Raw genomic sequence first — 20,719 nt, 5'->3', positions numbered from 1 at the left:
AACTGGATGTATAGAACTGTTTGGCTTTGCTATTGGTGCTGAATGGATTGCTCAAGAAATACCATTCACATACTTCAATTGTGCAGCTATTAATCATTCAGCATTATAAATTTTAGGGTCCAGAAAAATTCAGGATTACAGAAGGTATTCTCTATATGTCTTTCTGATATTGAGCATGATAAATACATGGATTTTGGAGAATATTTAAAAACAAATGTTATACAAATTTATATTGGACATTAATGCTAAAATAACCTTCTGAATAAGGTGAAGATATTAGAGCTTCATCAGAATCCTTTGGAATCCCTCATAATTTTAAAAGTATTTAAAATAAGCATATTCTGTGATTCTGTGATTTTATTTTTTAGCCATCATGTTTACATTGCACAGGCATTGTAGGTGTATACAAATATCTGAAGGCTTTTAGAACACATACAAGGCTTGAAAAACCAGTGCTGCAGAGGTGGTTTCATATGCGAAAATTGCTTATCAGTTGTGTTAAATTAAAGGTCTATTAAACAGATGAAATAAAAAGACATAGTTCTTGATATGTCTGTGATTGCAAGATGTACCACTCACCAGAGCTTCTGGCATCTTTTAATCAGCTAATATGCGGCTTTTCCAATGATGGTACTCCTCTATAACTTTTGTTCTTATAATAAAATTAATACATCCAATGTAAGTAATAATGTATTATATGTTTCTGTATATTAATATAGAAAAATTAAATTAAAATCTGGGCTTTTAAAACTAAAAAGCAAACACATGTTACCAATCTCAGTTTGCCTGTGAAGTCTGCACATAAAAGTAGAAATTTCTTAGTATTTGCTTGCATATTCAATCTTTTAAAGAAATATCTAAAACAAACTACTGAACGAACACTAGAAAAGCTGGCAGAAGAAAGAGTGGGGAAAAAGGGCATGGTTAAAGTATTTTTTGGTTAGAGCTATTATTTGAAAAGGATACTGCCCTTTAGCTTTTTAATGGAGCTATTTTTGCACTGCAATCACTGTGAGAACTGAAGTAGTTATTTTAGGTTTTGCTGTCAGAGGGTATGAGATATCCTACTTTGGCAAGAAAAACAACAGATGTTTGCTGATGTAAAAACATGATTTTCTTTCAAAGGTGCTATATTAGAACAAGAAAATCTGCACACAAAAAAAGAAGAGTTAGGAAACTCTATGAGCCACTCATGAAAAGAACTTAATGTGATTTAACAGAAGGCAGTGTAACACTGTTTTTACATGAGTTGCTTGCAAATAATTTAGTTTTCAGTTTCTCTGTTAAACTGCCACAAGAATGAAAGCCAATATATATAGCTCCTCTCTCAAAGCCTCTCCTCCATGAACTTGTATAACTCGAGTATAAATTGTAAGTTTTTGAGAAAAATGTAACCTGGAATCCTTTTGGTTTGTAACTCACCTTCCTATATTATACATCACATTATGCTTTCCTCTATTTAAGCTGAATTAGTCCCTATCTACCCTGCTTGCTCTGTGTGAACTGTGATTTCAGCAAAATAATAGTGGCTTAGCTTGGGAAGATCACTGTAGGGAGTTCATCTTATCTTTCTTTTCTAATCTGATCAATATATACCTGGAAAGTGTGTCAACTGATGATTCAGCTCATAAACACTGTACAAGATTGTGATGAGAGTCTATGCAAAGAATGTCTAGAAGTGCTTTATGAAGGGAGATGTGCTCAATTCAACTTCCTTCTTTGAGCCATGATTTTAAAAACTCGGTTCCTTTGTGTTAACTTTCAATATTTAAAGGGGGCTTATAAGAAAGATGGGGAAAAGCTTTTTAGTAGGGCTTGTTGTGGTAGGACAACGGATAATGGTTTTAAACTGAACCAGGGTAGATTTAGACTAGTTATAAGGAAGAAATTTTTTACAATGAAGGGGGCGAGACGCCTCTCTGGGTGAGTTGCCTAGAGAGGTGGAGATGCCCCATCCCTGGAAACAGTCAAGGCCATGTTGTGGATGGGGCTCTGAGCAACCTGATCTACTTGAAGATTGCAGGGGGTTGGACTAGATGACCTTTAAAAGTCACTTCCAACCCAAGCCATCCTATTATTCTACGATTTTATAACTTGCATAAATCAGTACTGTTAATGTTTTGCATAAAATGTGTGAATGAGACAAAATAGTAATAATTGCAACCAAAGATCAAATGTCTTTGTGCTATCCAAGAAAAATGTTTACTTCATGTCACCCATAAAATAAGATGTTTTGCATTTCTTCTTGGCACTGCATTGTGGAATAGTAAAGCTCAAAAATGTACATCATAGAAGAGTTACATGTTGAATTTTCATTTTAAGCATTTAGAAGATATTTTATCATTCTGGAAAAAAGTAAGCCAGCAAATAAGCAACTTTTGCAATCATCAAACACTTGACGTATGTTTTCCTTTTTGCATTTTAGTCTGCAAATTCAGCACAGTAATCCTTACTTCACGAAGGCAAATAAAGCTGTTCTTTATTCTCTCAAAGCAAGATATGTCAGGTTAGTTATATTTGAAGTTCAGTATGTTTGTTCCTTGGATAAAGTGAGAAGCCAATTAAGAAATGCATGATCTATGCATAACAGAAGAAATTTCACAACACCAGGAGGTATGACAGAGCATAATGGAAATTAAATCCTTATGAAGAGACATGCTGTTTGTGATCTTTGAATTACAAAAATTTGATCAATTGGCATTAGTATCAAACTGTGTTATGTCAGCATATGAAAAAATATGCTTGATCCCTACATACTAAATAAGAAATGTAATACTGAGTTGAGCTTTGCTTTTAGGCAGATTTCAGCCTAAAATCCTTTTGAAAATTAAAAAAGTAATAATAATAGTACAGGAGCTAGTTATATTCGCTGGATGAACCCGTGTATTTGCTGAATGAAGTCTTGTACAGCCAGAGATCTCAGAATATCACTTCAGGAATAGGACAATCTGTGTTGAATGAGTCCTTATGTTTGAGAAGAAGAAGAAAACCTGGCAAAAAAGGGAATGGGAAGGACCATGTGTGAAAGCTGGGGTGGATCAGAATCTCCTCAATATATTAATGTATATTTTATTTGCTGAAATAGTTAAATTTTAGGGAAAACGCTTTCTAGGTCTACTTCTTGTAACTAGGAGTGTTGTGGTATCACAGGATTGTTGAGGTTGGCAGGGACCTCTGGATGTTATCTGGTCTGAACCTCTGCTCAAACAGCCTCTCCTAGAGTTGGCTGCTTAGGGTTTTGTCTAAGTAGCTTTTGAATTTCTCCAGAGAGGGGGTGCCACGGTCCGAGGGGGAGTGGAGAAGGATCGCGGCACTGCACGAAGAGCTCCGACGAGGTCTGAGGTTGCAATGCTACTTTATTGAAAGTGTGCGGGAGTTTTATGAGTTCTCGTGTGGAATGCACCAGAAAATGGGGTGGAGCATGAGACAGACAACCAGGGAAACGAATAGGGATAGGGACTCAGGTGAAGAGGGAAGAACGGGGGAGGAACCAGGGAAGGAAAGGGCGAATGGTAGCTCTCTCCTCTCTGCAGCTTCTTCAGCCAGTCAGAGGGGGAAGCAGGGAGCAGGCACCACGAGGCGGGTCTGGACATGCCTGGGCAGTTACAACTGTAGGGGAAATCATACAACGTATGTATTTGTAAACACATAATAACTGTGATAAACTGAGAAAATGATTTGGGCTAATTAAGAGAAAACAGTGTAAGGTCAATATGACCTGGAGAGAGAAAAGGAAAACAAATTGTAAAACTTAATTGGGCCCCTATAAAGAGATAAAACAAGTTACCTCCCTTTTACCTTGTGTAAGATTTATAGTGAAGGAATTTTGTTTAGTTAGCTAGATAATAGCACCTTTCTTAAAAATTTTTAACTTTGTATAGATAGCAAGCAAACATCTGTTTGCTTGACTTGACAATATATTATGGATGCTTACAGATAACATTCTTGTTTAAGAAAAACATCTGTTGAATGTCTGACTTAACAATGTGTAATGTTTATGCGTATGTATAATGAATATTCATGATTAGTTGGAAATCCATGTAGAACAACTGTCTTCTTTGAGTGTAATAGGTGTTGGGAGTTGTTGAACCCCCTCCCTGATCACCCAGCGCTGAATTTGCTTTTATCATATAATAAATTCTAATTGGAAATCACCCGACTGGGTTTCTATTTCTCACAATAACTGTAAAGTCCATATAATACAGTTCTTTCATTCGCTGTATATCTTTTTCCATTCCTGAAACCGTTCCCATTCTGGTTCTTGCTCCTCCACAAGGGGGAAACACAATTGCTCTGGACAACCTGTGCTAGTGCTCAGTCATCCTCACAGTAAAAAAATGTTTTCTGATCTTCAGGCAGAATTTGCTGTGTTTCAGTTTGTGCCCATTGCCTCTGGTCCTGTCACTGGGTACCACTGAAAAGAGCATGGCTCTTGTCCTCTTTGCACCCTCCCTTCAGGTGTTTACATAGGTGAATAAGATTCCCCCTGAGTTTTCTCTTCTCCAGGTTGAACGGTCCCAGCTCTCTCAGGCTTGCCTTATGGGAGAGATGCTCCAGTCCCTTTATTAGACTACTGGCCTTTCATTTGGCTCTCTCCAGTACCTCTGTAGATTTTATGGCAGATTTCTTTTACAAGAGCTGACATATGTTTGGTTCCTAACTACATTTGTGTCACATCAGTGGGTATTTAAAGTACAGTGGGGCGATTGGTTTGCTATTCCAGGTTTTGTACTGTTGTGTTTTTACCAGAAACATTTATTCAAATGAATCAAAAAGTGTATTCTATATAAAGGGGTGGTGTACCTGCCTCTTTAGTCTGTTTAATGCACTGCTGGTTGCCTGCATTGTGATGAAAATTTGTAATTTAAAAAATGTATTTCTTTGATGTAAAATTAAAATACATTACTTTGTTTGTAATGCCACCTGTATATTGAACTGTAGAACACTTGCTGAGATTGGCAATATGTTATACAGATGCTGGATGTTAGACATGTATAATGTACTTGTGCTTTTCTCACACTAGATAGGAAAGTTTCAGGAGTACATTGTGGTACTAATTACTGTATTAAAGCTTCTGGAACTCTGTTACCATTCCAAACTGTCCTAATGGCTTAATTGCGTGGTAGATGTTGCCTATGACTATACTGCAAGCAGCAGTATTTGACAGTTTATGTTGAGGAATTGGGCCATCTGGAATTTTGAAGTTCTCCGTGAATTTAGGCACATCAGTTTTTTTTTTTTCTTTTTCTGGTATCGGTGCATTGAGAATATGGAAATCAGGTATGTTCCAAGAATTAAATTGTTGGTATTTGCAAAAGGCTCTGACAGTTAAAAGCATCAAAACAGTACAAATGCCTTTATTTTTAGACAGTTCAGAGCTTCGTTGCAGCTACTGCATCTTGCACCTGATGAGTTTACAAGCCAAGCTATGGCAATGGGGCAGTCAATAAAACCATCTTCATGCATTTTCTCAAGAAGGAATTATTCCCTGCATTAAGTGGAGATAAGAGAGATCTGAGGAGGGATCAAGACTATTGAAATAAGAACAAAGCAGTTTCTGTCATTCATCTGAACAAGGTTAAGGCTGAGCAGGGAAAGCTTTAGAAATAAAAGCAACTCTACTTCCAAACTAGTTAGATAAAATAATCTTGTCTGGTTTGTTTCTCTCCTCACTTTCTTTTTTCTTTTTCTTTTTCTTTTTCTTTTTCTTTTTCTTTTTCTTTTTCTTTTTCTTTTTCTTTTTCTTTTTCTTTTTCTTTTTCTTTTTCTTTTTCTTTTTCTTTTTCTTTTTCTTTTTCTTTTTCTTTTTCTTTTTCTTTTTCTTTTTCTTTTTCTTTTTCTTTTTCTTTTTCTTTTTCTTTTTCTTTTTCTTTTTCTTTTTCTCTTTCTCTTTCTCTTTCTCTTTCTCTTTCTCTTTCTTTCTCTTTCTCTTTCTCTTTCTTTTTCCCTTCCCTTCCCTTCCCTTCCCTTCCCTTCCCTTCCCTTCCCTTCCCTTCCCTTCCCTTCCCTTCCCTTCCCTTCCCTTCCCTTCCCTTCCCTTCCCTTCCCTTCCCTTCCCTTCCCTTCCCTTCCCTTCCCTTTTTTTTCTTTTCTTTCCTTTTTTTTCTTTTCTTTCCTTTTTTTTAGTTTTTTTCAGTGGGAATATATTATATCCTTGATTATACTGTTTGGAGCCAATAATTATTGTTCTAATGGTAAATGTAGAAGTAATAATTTTGAATATATTAACTGCAATTAATTAAAATCTTAGTAAATGATTCACTTTGTTTTATTAACCAATAGCAATAATCCTTTGCATCTCGGGCCAAACCAAATCAGTTATGAAAAATACTAAATGAGTGTAGAATAAAAGCATACTTGTAATAAAAAGAGTTTATTTGGAAAGAAAAAAGTTTTCGTTTATTTTTTGATGACAGTGGTTTCATTGGAAATTTAGCAACAGAAGAATCACTTAGGAATTATAATATGATTGTTTATTGAGTTGTGTAATAGTTTGAGTTTGAAATTTATCCTGAATGGAGAACTGCGTCCATTCAACAGAGCTGAGCAGCCGCCGAAGCTGACTGACCTGTCAGCTCTGTGGCAGCGTTGTGTGAGCTGGAGCTCAGCCATAGCCCAGCTCCTGCAGCCATTGGTCTCTCGCGGAACCTCCTGCCCCACAGGTGAGGACAGACCCTGAGCCCGAAAGCCCCAGGACGCACGGCGGGGACAGTTACAGCCCTTGCTCCCCTGCCCCTTCCTCTCCTCCTCCTCAGTCCTCTGAGCGCCCCACAACGCCTGGCTGGCATGTGACCTCAGGCAGTGATCACTTTTCGAGCTGTGACATCTCGCTGAGCAGCGATGTCCCCATGGATGAGGACACCTTCCCGAGGGGTGACATCTCCCTGCCCAGTCACAGCACTGCCAGCCACCCAGGCCCACTCCACGGCCAAGCCATCGGGGCCCCTGGGGTGACTCCAGCCAGTGAGCCTGTGCTGCGTGGCAAGGTCCTGCTGGAAGGGACTCGGAGCCACTTGGATTGCTCCCAGGGAGCCGTGGGCACCAGCCAGGATGGTCGCAGCAGCGTCCCCATGCCCACGGACCATGCTGGCACCAGTGGCACCAGCCCCCAGCCCAAGAACGCCTCGCTCTGCCCGCCCAAGAAGATGCCGCCCACTCACCGCAGTGTCCCCAAGCCTTCCAGAGCCGTCCTGAGCACGGGACACTGCAAGGGGGGCGGCACCAAGCCTCAGGACCCTCAGCAGGGTGCGGGCACGAACCTGCCACCGCCTCAGAGCAGCATGTCACCAAGCAACATCGCTCTGAAAAGGCGGGGCACGAAGAGGAAGAGGGGCTCTGAGCCAAGCACTGGGAGCAAGTGCAAGGCTCCCGCAGCCCGGGCTGGGGTAGAAAGTTGTTGAGGGACAGATCGTTTGGGGATCTGTCCCAGGGGGAGGGACAGATCGTTTGGGGATCTGTCCCAGGGGGAGGGACAGATCGTTTGGGGATCTGTCCCGGGGGAGGGACAGATCGTTTGGGGATCTGTCCCAGGGGGAGGGATAGATCGTTTGGGGATCTGTCCCAGGGGGAGGGACAGATCGTTTGGGGATCTGTCCCAGGGGGAGGGACAGATCGTTTGGGGATCTATCCCAGTCTGAGGGAGGGAGGGTGTTGATGTAGATATTGATGACCGTTTTCTTGTGGTTATCAATTAAAAGATTTTATTGCATAAGCTGTCTGTGTCTGCATGGAATGGGGAGGGAGTGCAGGGCGGCAGCGGGAAATGGTCCCAAGCAGATCCGCCAAGGCTGAAAGGGCTCCAAGGGCACCCAAAGGGCACTCCAGGCCTGAGTCAGTGCCGGAGGTGCAGGCATTCATGGAAGGTCCCCTTCCTCTGGGGAAGCAGCCCTTTGGCGTGGGAGCCAGGACAGAGGGGTCCGTGCAGGACTCACGCACACGGCCCCACCACCGAAAACAGCCCCAAGCACAGCCTGGGCACCGTCCTCCCACTCTGGGGCTTTAGAAGGCTGCTCCCGCTGCTCCCAGTGACCTCAGCATGTCCCCAGTCATCCCACTGCAGCCCCAGACAGAGCTCCCCCAGGCTGCCCCGGGGCTGCATTGGGCAGGGGCGGTAAGGGAGAGGGAAGAATGTGCTGGGAACCCTAATGCAGGGCCTCACAGAAGTGCAGGGAGACGACATCCGTAGATCTCTGGGAGGCAGCACTTGGAATGGATGGAGCTCTGTCGAGGGGTGGATGGCGAGCCACTCGGCGGTTGGTGGGTCAGGATCAAAAGGCAGGCCGGGGATGGGGGCACTGCGGAGGGCACTGCGGGGACACCGCAGGCCTCCTGAACAGCAGCAGGATGGGGATGAGAGCTCCACGGGCAGCTTGAAGCTGCCTCCCAGTCACAGTGCCTGTCTCTCGTGGGGCATTCAACTACCCTGAGAGCAGCTGGAAAAGCAACACAGCCAAGCACAAAGAGTCCCGGAGGTTCCCAGAAAGCAGTGGCGACAGCTTCCCGACCCAAGGGGGTGATGCCTCTCACAAGCAATGCCGTGCTGCTCCACCTCATACTAACACACAGGAAAGGCCTTGTTGGAGATGGGAGGGTAAGGGACAGCCTTGGCTGTCGAGACCATGGGACTGTGGTCTTCTGAAATTCCAGGTATTGGGAAACACATAAATACCAGGAGACAGAGGAGCTAACTAAGAAGGATAAACTTTTATTCCAATGAAAGGGAGAGTTCACTGAACAAACCTCAGTGAGGCCTCTCAAGTCAGTGGAGGTCGCAGCCCCCTTTTATCCCCTTTGCCCGGAGCGCTGCTCCCTCCCCAGCGTTTCTCCCCTGGCTGACATACGCCGGGGTTACAGGCTTCCCGACACGCCTGCTCTGTGTCCCCCATTATGTCCCTCGGAGGGGGCTGGGAAGGTCACTGGTGCTTTTCAAAATGGAGGCCACAGCACACTTCAAAACGGAGGACGTGGCCACCCGAGACCTTCTCTGCTGCTGATCGGTCCCCCTGTCTCTGGGCAAAGGGCACCACTTGGTAGCCAACAATTGAACCACCAGTAACTTACTGCTTCTTACTGCGAACTGCGACTACCCTACAAACTTTGCAAGCACCCTTTCTTCTTCCTAAGAGTGGAGCTGAGGACTGGGGGAGGAGGAAGCAGGGCAGCATGGAAGATCAGAACACGCACCTCAGGAGAGCTGACTTGAGCCTCTTCAGGGATCTTCTTCCTTCGTGTCTGACGTCCTTTTTTCCCCTCACTCGCTGCTCTAACCCCACAACCTGATTTGCTGCACACCCTGTCTCCTAAAGCACCGCCCAGCTAGTCTTTCTTGATGGGCCGAGCTCCTTGTTTCCCTTTGCCCTTCTCCGAATGCCAGGGAATGGGAAGCACCCTCATTTTTATGGTTGAGCTCTTGCTGCCCAGCCTCACTTTCTGCAACAGTTTCACAGTTTTCAATCTGGTCCTGTCCCTGTTTCTTTCAATGCCCAGGTTTTCTCCAAAACAGCCAACTGACACACATGCAATCACTATGCCCAGAACTGCCAGGAGAACTCCACCACTTCAGCGGCTCAAGTGGGCAGAAGCTGTCTTGGATGTGGCCTTGCCCGCTTTGAACCTCAAGATTCCACGTGAGGAGCCAGATGCTGAGCACTCCCCAAGAACCCCCTTTCCTAGACCAAATCTCCAACCGCAGCAGATGGCAGCACACACCTAAAGCGCCTTTGACCGGGACCTGACAGAACCCCCTTCTTGTTGTCCACGCTCTTGTCTTCCCATGGAATGGAGAGCAGAAAAGGACTCTCCAGTGTAAGGCCAGAACAGCCAGGTTTACGGCAGAGGCAGAGAAACTGCCCTATCCCTGCCTCCAGGATGGTGAGCCTGCTCCAGGATCCTTCCATCGGGCAGTTTGGGGTGCATTGTGTGGTTTTGTATCAATGTAGATGGCTTCCAGCGATGTTAACTTCCAGTGGTGAGAAGTCATGAGATTATGACCTTCTGCAACAAGAGTTTGACTTTGAATGGCCAAGGTTTTTATTCCCCTCCTGCTTTCTGCAGGTGCCCCCTGTTTTTCGAGACTCCTAGACTCCTAGAAGAGTTTGTGTCGGAAGGGGCCTTAAAGCTCATCTAGACAAGGTTGCTCCAAGCCCCGCCCGAGCCGGCCTCGAACACTTCCAGGGACGGGGCAGCCACGGCTTCTCTGGACGACCTGTGCCAGGTCCTCACCACGCTCACAGAGAAGAATGTTTTTCCAGAATCCCATCTAATCGTGCCCTCTGCCAGTGTGAAGCCGTTCCACCTTGTTCTGTCACTGCAGTCCCTCGTAAACAGTCTCTCCTATCCAAGCCTTCTTGGTCCTCCCTGTTGTGTTGCAAAATTTGCAAGTTGATGCTGTGCCAGGGCTGTGCCAGCAGCCAAGGGCTGACCCGGGTGCAGGACCTTGCGCTTGAGGTCTGTTGTCGCTGGCTTTGTTCAGCCTGGAGGAGGCTGAGCTGAGATCTCCTGGGGGGCTGCAGCTTCCTGCCAAGGGGCAGCAGCGATTTCTGCTGCGTGTGACCAGGGACAGGACCCCAGGGAACGGCTGGAGCTGTGTCGGGGGAGGGTTAGGTTGGATATTAGGAAAAGCTTCTTCCCCCGGAGGGTGGTCGGCCACTGGAACAGGCTCCCCAGGGCAGTGGTCTTGGCCCCAAGGCTGCCAGAGCTCGAGGAGCGTTTGGACAACGCTCTCAGGCACGTGGTGGGGTTGCTGGGCTGTCCTGTGCAAGGCCGGGAGTTGGACTGGATGATCCTTGTGGGTCCCTTCCAGCTCAGGATATTCTGTGATTCTAACTCTTTGGTTAACCCTTTGTCTCCCCATGAAGAGCTGGCAAAGCTGTTGGGGGTGGGGCAGAACAAGGGAAGCTGCCTCTATGACATTGTTGCTGCCTCTATGACATTGTTTCTACCTCTATGACATTGTTGCTGCCTCTCTGACATGACAATGGGAGCCCCAACATTCCGTCCCTGGAGACGCTCCAAGAGGAGCATCCAGACCTGGGTCCCGTCAACAGACCGGAGCGGCCGCCGAAGCTGACTGAGCATGGCCCTGTCAGCTCTGTGGCAGCGTTGTGTGAGCTGGAGCTCAGCCATAGCCCAGCTCCTGCAGCCATTGGTCTCTCGCGGAACCTCCTGCCCCACAGGTGAGGACAGACCCTGAGCCCGAAAGCCCCAGGACGCACGGCGGGGACAGTTACAGCCCTTGCTCCCCTGCCCCTTCCTCTCCTCCTCCTCAGTCCTCTGAGCGCCCGACACCCCCCGACTGGCATGTGACCTCCAGCGTTTGCTCTTTCTCGCAGGATCAGCCAACCTCGGCCAACAGCCTGGGCAGAAGCAGCAGCCCTTGCCAGCTCCCTCTGCCCCAGCAGCAGGTATGGCAGTCCCATCTGCCTTGGCCCCTCGGCATTCCCTGCCCCCCAGCCCCTCCAGCCTCCAGGCCTGCCCTGGCTCCTCCAGCCCTGCCGGCACCTCCAGCAGCCACAGCACCCCTGTCCCCCTGCCAGCTGGGGCACCTTGGCTCAGCACGGCACGGCAAGCAGCCCTGGCATTGCCTGGGCCACCTCTGTTCAGGCAAGATGGTTTAGAGGATCTTGGGGCCGTCGCTGCCATTTTGCCGTCCCCTGTGCAACCCCATGGCTGTGGCACAGCAGCTCACCCCGCAGGGATGGTCCCTCACGCAAGCTCCCACTCAGTCTGTGTTCCGGGCCGGTTCAGCGGGTGCCCCAGGAGACTCTCCCAGCCCCGAGCCTCCCCCCCAGTCTGCCTTCTCCCCTGTGCACGTGTGCCAATGGCTCCGGGCAGTGACTGCTCCAACCCCCACCCGTATCTTCTGCTCGGCAGGGACACGGACTCAGCTGCCTCCACCAGCCCCCTTGGCAAGCAGCCATGGCATTGCTCCTCCATCAGGCAATGCCCTGGGGGGGGCCCGGGGCCGCAGGAAGCCCCTGGCCCCAGTCCCACCAGTGCGGGACACGCAGCACGGCTCAGCCAACCCCTCAGGGACGCTCCTGGGCAGTGGCAGCCCTCCAGACACCAGCGTCCCCATGGATGTGGACACCACCCCAGGTCTTGACATCAGTCTGGCCAGCGACGTCAGCATGGACGAGGACAGCCCGTCAGGCCGTGACCTCTCCTTGGCCAGCGACGTCAGCATGGACGAGGACAGCCCGTCAGGCCGTGACCTCTCCTTGGCCAGCGACGTCAGCATGGATGAGGACAGCCTGTCAGGCCGTGACCTCTCCTTGGCCAGCGACGTCACCATGGATGAGGACAGCCCATCAGGCCGTGACCTCTCCTTGGCCAGCGATGTCACCATGGACGAGGACAGCCCGTCCGGCCGTGACCTCTCGCTGGCCACTGACGACCCCATGGATGGTGGCTCCCGCCCAGGCAGTGATCACGTTGCGAGCTGTGACATCTCGCTGAGCAGCGATGTCCCCATGGATGAGGACACCTTCCCGAGGGGTGACATCTCCCTGCCCAGTCACAGCACTGCCAGCCACCCAGGCCCACTCCACGGCCAAGCCATCGGGGCCCCTGGGGTGACTCCAGCCAGTGAGCCTGTGCTGCGTGGCAAGGTCCTGCTGGAAGGGACTCGGAGCCACTTGGATTGCTCCCAGGGAGCCGTGGGCACCAGCCAGGATGGTCGCAGCAGCGTCCCCATGCCCACGGACCATGCTGGCACCAGTGGCACCAGCCCCCAGCCCAAGAACGCCTCGCTCTGCCCACCCAAGAAGATGCCGCCCACTCACCGCAGTGTCCCCAAGCCTTCCAGAGCCGTCCTGAGCACGGGACACTGCAAGGCGGGCGGCACCAAGCCTCAGGACCCTCAGCAGGGTGCGGGCACGAACCTGCCACCGCCTCAGAGCAGCATGTCACCAAGCAACATCGCTCTGAAAAGGCGGGGCACGAAGAGGAAGAGGGGCTCTGAGCCAAGCACTGGGAGCAAGTGCAAGGCTCCCGCAGCCCGGGCTGGGGCAGAAAATTGTTGAGGGACAGATCGTTTGGGGATCTGTCCCAGGGGGAGGGACAGATCGTTTGGGGATCTGTCCCAGGGGGAGGGACAGATCGTTTGGGGATCTGTCCCAGGGGGAGGGACAGATCGTTTGGGGATCTGTCCCAGGGGGAGGGACAGATCGTTTGGGGATCTGTCCCAGGGGGAGGGATAGATCGTTTGGGGATCTATCCCAGTCTGAGGGAGGGAGGGTGTTGATGTAGATATTGATGACCGTTTTCTTGTGGTTATCAATTAAAAGATTTTATTGCATAAGCTGTCTGTGTCTGCATGGAATGGGGAGGGAGTGCAGGGCGGCAGCGGGAAATGGTCCCAAGCAGATCCGCCAAGGCTGAAAGGGCTCCAAGGGCACCCAAAGGGCACTCCAGGCCTGAGTCAGTGCCGGAGGTGCAGGCATTCATGGAAGGTCCCCTTCCTCTGGGGAAGCAGCCCTTTGGCGTGGGAGCCAGGACAGAGGGGTCCGTGCAGGACTCACGCACACGGCCCCACACCGAAAACAGCCCCAAGCACAGCCTGGGCACCGTCCTCCCACTCTGGGGCTTTAGAAGGCTGCTCCCGCTGCTCCCAGTGACCTCAGCATGTCCCCAGTCATCCCACTGCAGCCCCAGACAGAGCTCCCCCAGGCTGCCCCGGGGCTGCATTGGGCAGGGGCGGTAAGGGAGAGGGAAGAATGTGCTGGGAACCCTAATGCAGGGCCTCACAGAAGTGCAGGGAGACGACATCCGTAGATCTCTGGGAGGCAGCACTTGGAATGGATGGAGCTCTGTCGAGGGGTGGATGGCGAGCCACTCGGCGGTTGGTGGGTCAGGATCAAAAGGCAGGCCGGGGATGGGGGCACTGCGGAGGGCACTGCGGGGACACCGCAGGCCTCCTGAACAGCAGCAGGATGGGGATGAGAGCTCCACGGGCAGCTTGAAGCTGCCTCCCAGTCACAGTGCCTGTCTCTCGTGGGGCATTCAACTACCCTGAGAGCAGCTGGAAAAGCAACACAGCCAAGCACAAAGAGTCCCGGAGGTTCCCAGAAAGCAGTGGCGACAGCTTCCCGACCCAAGGGGGTGATGCCTCTCACAAGCAATGCCGTGCTGCTCCACCTCATACTAACACACAGGAAAGGCCTTGTTGGAGATGGGAGGGTAAGGGACAGCCTTGGCTGTCGAGACCATGGGACTGTGGTCTTCTGAAATTCCAGGTATTGGGAAACACATAAATACCAGGAGACAGAGGAGCTAACTAAGAAGGATAAACTTTTATTCCAATGAAAGGGAGAGTTCACTGAACAAACCTCAGTGAGGCCTCTCAAGTCAGTGGAGGTCGCAGCCCCCTTTTATCCCCTTTGCCCGGAGCGCTGCTCCCTCCCCAGCGTTTCTCCCCTGGCTGACATACGCCGGGGTTACAGGCTTCCCGACACGCCTGCTCTGTGTCCCCCATTATGTCCCTCGGAGGGGGCTGGGAAGGTCACTGGTGCTTTTCAAAATGGAGGCCACAGCACACTTCAAAACAGAGGACGTGGCCACCCGAGACCTTCTCTGCTGCTGATCGGTCCCCCTGTCTCTGGGCAAAGGGCACCACTTGGTAGCCAACAATTGAACCACCAGTAACTTACTGCTTCTTACTGCGAACTGCGACTACCCTACAAACTTTGCAAGCACCCTTTCTTCTTCCTAAGAGTGGAGCTGAGGACTGGGGGAGGAGGAAGCAGGGCAGCATGGAAGATCAGAACACGCACCTCAGGAGAGCTGACTTGAGCCTCTTCAGGGATCTTCTTCCTTCGTGTCTGACGTCCTTTTTTCCCCTCACTCGCTGCTCTAACCCCACAACCTGATTTGCTGCACACCCTGTCTCCTAAAGCACCGCCCAGCTAGTCTTTCTTGATGGGCCGAGCTCCTTGTTTCCCTTTGCCCTTCTCCGAATGCCAGGGAATGGGAAGCACCCTCATTTTTATGGTTGGGCTCTTGCTGCCCAGCCTCACTTTCTGCAACAGTTTCACAGTTTTCAATCTGGTCCTGTCCCTGTTTCTTTCAATGCCCAGGTTTTCTCCAAAACAGCCAACTGACACACATGCAATCACTATGCCCAGAACTGCCAGGAGAACTCCACCACTTCAGCGGCTCAAGTGGGCAGAAGCTGTCTTGGATGTGGCCTTGCCCGCTTTGAACCTCAAGATTCCACGTGAGGAGCCAGATGCTGAGCACTCCCCAAGAACCCCCTTTCCTAGACCAAATCTCCAACCGCAGCAGATGGCAGCACACACCTAAAGCGCCTTTGACCGGGACCTGACAGAACCCCCTTCTTGTTGTCCACGCTCTTGTCTTCCCATGGAATGGAGAGCAGAAAAGGACTCTCCAGTGTAAGGCCAGAACAGCCAGGTTTACGGCAGAGGCAGAGAAACTGCCCTATCCCTGCCTCCAGGATGGTGAGCCTGCTCCAGGATCCTTCCATCGGGCAGTTTGGGGTGCATTGTGTGGTTTTGTATCAATGTAGATGGCTTCCAGCGATGTTAACTTCCAGTGGTGAGAAGTCATGAGATTATGACCTTCTGCAACAAGAGTTTGACTTTGAATGGCCAAGGTTTTTATTCCCCTCCTGCTTTCTGCAGGTGCCCCCTGTTTTTCGAGACTCCTAGACTCCTAGAAGAGTTTGTGTCGGAAGGGGCCTTAAAGCTCATCTAGACAAGGTTGCTCCAAGCCCCGCCCGAGCCGGCCTCGAACACTTCCAGGGACGGGGCAGCCACGGCTTCTCTGGACGACCTGTGCCAGGTCCTCACCACGCTCACAGAGAAGAATGTTTTTCCAGAATCCCATCTAATCGTGCCCTCTGCCAGTGTGAAGCCGTTCCACCTTGTTCTGTCACTGCAGTCCCTCGTAAACAGTCTCTCCTATCCAAGCCTTCTTGGTCCTCCCTGTTGTGTTGCAAAATTTGCAAGTTGATGCTGTGCCAGGGCTGTGCCAGCAGCCAAGGGCTGACCCGGGTGCAGGACCTTGCGCTTGAGGTCTGTTGTCGCTGGCTTTGTTCAGCCTGGAGGAGGCTGAGCTGAGATCTCCTGGGGGGCTGCAGCTTCCTGCCAAGGGGCAGCAGCGATTTCTGCTGCGTGTGACCAGGGACAGGACCCCAGGGAACGGCTGGAGCTGTGTCGGGGGAGGGTTAGGTTGGATATTAGGAAAAGCTTCTTCCCCCGGAGGGTGGTCGGCCACTGGAACAGGCTCCCCAGGGCAGTGGTCTTGGCCCCAAGGCTGCCAGAGCTCGAGGAGCGTTTGGACAACGCTCTCAGGCACGTGGTGGGGTTGCTGGGCTGTCCTGTGCAAGGCCGGGAGTTGGACTGGATGATCCTTGTGGGTCCCTTCCAGCTCAGGATATTCTGTGATTCTAACTCTTTGGTTAACCCTTTGTCTCCCCATGAAGAGCTGGCAAAGCTGTTGGGGGTGGGGCAGAACAAGGGAAGCTGCCTCTATGACATTGTTGCTGCCTCTATGACATTGTTGCTGCCTCTATGACATTGTTGCTGCCTCTCTGACATGACAATGGGAGCCCCAACATTCCGTCCCTGGAGACGCTCCAAGAGGAGCATCCAGACCTGGGTCCCGTCAACAGACCGGAGCGGCCGCCGAAGCTGACTGAGCATGGCCCTGTCAGCTCTGTGGCAGCGTTGTGTGAGCTGGAGCTCAGCCATAGCCCAGCTCCTGCAGCCATTGGTCTCTCGCGGAACCTCCTGCCCCACAGGTGAGGACAGACCCTGAGCCCGAAAGCCCCAGGACGCACGGCGGGGACAGTTACAGCCCTTGCTCCCCTGCCCCTTCCTCTCCTCCTCCTCAGTCCTCTGAGCGCCCGACACCCCCCGACTGGCATGTGACCTCCAGCGTTTGCTCTTTCTCGCAGGATCAGCCAACCTCGGCCAACAGCCTGGGCAGAAGCAGCAGCCCTTGCCAGCTCCCTCTGCCCCAGCAGCAGGTATGGCAGTCCCATCTGCCTTGGCCCCTCGGCATTCCCTGCCCCCCAGCCCCTCCAGCCTCCAGGCCTGCCCTGGCTCCTCCAGCCCTGCCGGCACCTCCAGCAGCCACAGCACCCCTGTCCCCCTGCCAGCTGGGGCACCTTGGCTCAGCACGGCACGGCAAGCAGCCCTGGCATTGCCTGGGCCACCTCTGTTCAGGCAAGATGGTTTAGAGGATCTTGGGGCCGTCGCTGCCATTTTGCCGTCCCCTGTGCAACCCCATGGCTGTGGCACAGCAGCTCACCCCGCAGGGATGGTCCCTCACGCAAGCTCCCACTCAGTCTGTGTTCCGGGCCGGCTCAGCGGGTGCCCCAGGAGACTCTCCCAGCCCCGAGCCTCCCCCCCAGTCTGCCTTCTCCCCTGTGCACGTGTGCCAATGGCTCCGGGCAGTGACTGCTCCAACCCCCACCCGTATCTTCTGCTCGGCAGGGACACGGACTCAGCTGCCTCCACCAGCCCCCTTGGCAAGCAGCCATGGCATTGCTCCTCCATCAGGCAATGCCCTGGGGGGGGCCCGGGGCCGCAGGAAGCCCCTGGCCCCAGTCCCACCAGTGCGGGACACGCAGCACGGCTCAGCCAACCCCTCAGGGACGCTCCTGGGCAGTGGCAGCCCTCCAGACACCAGCGTCCCCATGGATGTGGACACCACCCCAGGTCTTGACATCAGTCTGGCCAGCGACGTCAGCATGGACGAGGACAGCCCGTCAGGCCGTGACCTCTCCTTGGCCAGCGACGTCAGCATGGATGAGGACAGCCCGTCAGGCCGTGACCTCTCCTTGGCCAGCGACGTCACCATGGATGAGGACAGCCCATCAGGCCGTGACCTCTCCTTGGCCAGCGATGTCACCATGGACGAGGACAGCCCGTCAGGCCGTGACCTCTCGCTGGCCACTGATGACCCCATGGATGGTGGCTCCCGCCCAGGCAGTGATCACGTTGCGAGCTGTGACATCTCGCTGAGCAGCGATGTCCCCATGGATGAGGACACCTTCCCGAGGGGTGACATCTCCCTGCCCAGTCACAGCACTGCCAGCCACCCAGGCCCACTCCACGGCCAAGCCATCGGGGACCCTGGGGTGACTCCAGCCAGTGAGCCTGTGCTGCGTGGCAAGGTCCTGCTGGAAGGGACTCGGAGCCACTTGGATTGCTCCCAGGGAGCCGTGGGCACCAGCCAGGATGGTCGCAGCAGCGTCCCCATGCCCACGGACCATGCTGGCACCAGTGGCACCAGCCCCCAGCCCAAGAACGCCTCGCTCTGCCCGCCCAAGAAGATGCCGCCCACTCACCGCAGTGTCCCCAAGCCTTCCAGAGCCGTCCTGAGCACGGGACACTGCAAGGGGGGCGGCACCAAGCCTCAGGACCCTCAGCAGGGTGCGGGCACGAACCTGCCACCGCCTCAGAGCAGCATGTCACCAAGCAACATCGCTCTGAAAAGGCGGGGCACGAAGAGGAAGAGGGGCTCTGAGCCAAGCACTGGGAGCAAGTGCAAGGCTCCCGCAGCCCGGGCTGGGGCAGAAAGTTGTTGAGGGACAGATCGTTTGGGGATCTGTCCAGGGGGAGGGATAGATCGTTTGGGGATCTGTCCCAGGGGGAGGGACAGATCGTTTGGGGATCTGTCCCAGGGGGAGGGACAGATCGTTTGGGGATCTGTCCCAGGGGGAGGGACAGATCGTTTGGGGATCTGTCCCGGGGGAGGGACAGATCGTTTGGGGATCTGTCCCAGGGGGAGGGATAGATCGTTTGGGGATCTGTCCCAGGGGGAGGGATAGATCGTTTGGGGATCTGTCCCAGGGGGAGGGATAGATCGTTTGGGGATCTATCCCAGTCTGAGGGAGGGAGGGTGTTGATGTAGATATTGATGACCGTTTTCTTGTGGTTATCAATTAAAAGATTTTATTGCATAAGCTGTCTGTGTCTGCATGGAATGGGGAGGGAGTGCAGGGCGGCAGCGGGAAATGGTCCCAAGCAGATCCGCCAAGGCTGAAAGGGCTCCAAGGGCACCCAAAGGGCACTCCAGGCCTGAGTCAGTGCCGGAGGTGCAGGCATTCATGGAAGGTCCCCTTCCTCTGGGGAAGCAGCCCTTTGGCGTGGGAGCCAGGACAGAGGGGTCCGTGCAGGACTCACGCACACGGCCCCACCACCGAAAACAGCCCCAAGCACAGCCTGGGCACCGTCCTCCCACTCTGGGGCTTTAGAAGGCTGCTCCCGCTGCTCCCAGTGACCTCAGCATGTCCCCAGTCATCCCACTGCAGCCCCAGACAGAGCTCCCCCAGGCTGCCCCGGGGCTGCATTGGGCAGGGGCGGTAAGGGAGAGGGAAGAATGTGCTGGGAACCCTAATGCAGGGCCTCACAGAAGTGCAGGGAGACGACATCCGTAGATCTCTGGGAGGCAGCACTTGGAATGGATGGAGCTCTGTCGAGGGGTGGATGGCGAGCCACTCGGCGGTTGGTGGGTCAGGATCAAAAGGCAGGCCGGGGATGGGGGCACTGCGGAGGGCACTGCGGGGACACCGCAGGCCTCCTGAACAGCAGCAGGATGGGGATGAGAGCTCCACGGGCAGCTTGAAGCTGCCTCCCAGTCACAGTGCCTGTCTCTCGTGGGGCATTCAACTACCCTGAGAGCAGCTGGAAAAGCAACACAGCCAAGCACAAAGAGTCCCGGAGGTTCCCAGAAAGCAGTGGCGACAGCTTCCCGACCCAAGGGGGTGATGCCTCTCACAAGCAATGCCGTGCTGCTCCACCTCATACTAACACACAGGAAAGGCCTTGTTGGAGATGGGAGGGTAAGGGACAGCCTTGGCTGTCGAGACCATGGGACTGTGGTCTTCTGAAATTCCAGGTATTGGGAAACACATAAATACCAGGAGACAGAGGAGCTAACTAAGAAGGATAAACTTTTATTCCAATGAAAGGGAGAGTTCACTGAACAAACCTCAGTGAGGCCTCTCAAGTCAGTGGAGGTCGCAGCCCCCTTTTATCCCCTTTGCCCGGAGCGCTGCTCCCTCCCCAGCGTTTCTCCCCTGGCTGACATACGCCGGGGTTACAGGCTTCCCGACACGCCTGCTCTGTGTCCCCCATTATGTCCCTCGGAGGGGGCTGGGAAGGTCACTGGTGCTTTTCAAAATGGAGGCCACAGCACACTTCAAAACGGAGGACGTGGCCACCCGAGACCTTCTCTGCTGCTGATCGGTCCCCCTGTCTCTGGGCAAAGGGCACCACTTGGTAGCCAACAATTGAACCACCAGTAACTTACTGCTTCTTACTGCGAACTGCGACTACCCTACAAACTTTGCAAGCACCCTTTCTTCTTCCTAAGAGTGGAGCTGAGGACTGGGGGAGGAGGAAGCAGGGCAGCATGGAAGATCAGAACACGCACCTCAGGAGAGCTGACTTGAGCCTCTTCAGGGATCTTCTTCCTTCGTGTCTGACGTCCTTTTTTCCCCTCACTCGCTGCTCTAACCCCACAACCTGATTTGCTGCACACCCTGTCTCCTAAAGCACCGCCCAGCTAGTCTTTCTTGATGGGCCGAGCTCCTTGTTTCCCTTTGCCCTTCTCCGAATGCCAGGGAATGGGAAGCACCCTCATTTTTATGGTTGGGCTCTTGCTGCCCAGCCTCACTTTCTGCAACAGTTTCACAGTTTTCAATCTGGTCCTGTCCCTGTTTCTTTCAATGCCCAGGTTTTCTCCA

The sequence above is a fragment of the Pseudopipra pipra genome, unplaced genomic scaffold, assembly GCF_036250125.1.
Source record: "Pseudopipra pipra isolate bDixPip1 unplaced genomic scaffold, bDixPip1.hap1 HAP1_SCAFFOLD_172, whole genome shotgun sequence".
NCBI classification, from domain to species: domain Eukaryota; kingdom Metazoa; phylum Chordata; class Aves; order Passeriformes; family Pipridae; genus Pseudopipra; species Pseudopipra pipra.
The sequence above is the reverse complement of the archived record's forward strand: the minus strand, read 5'-3'. Positions refer to the sequence as shown.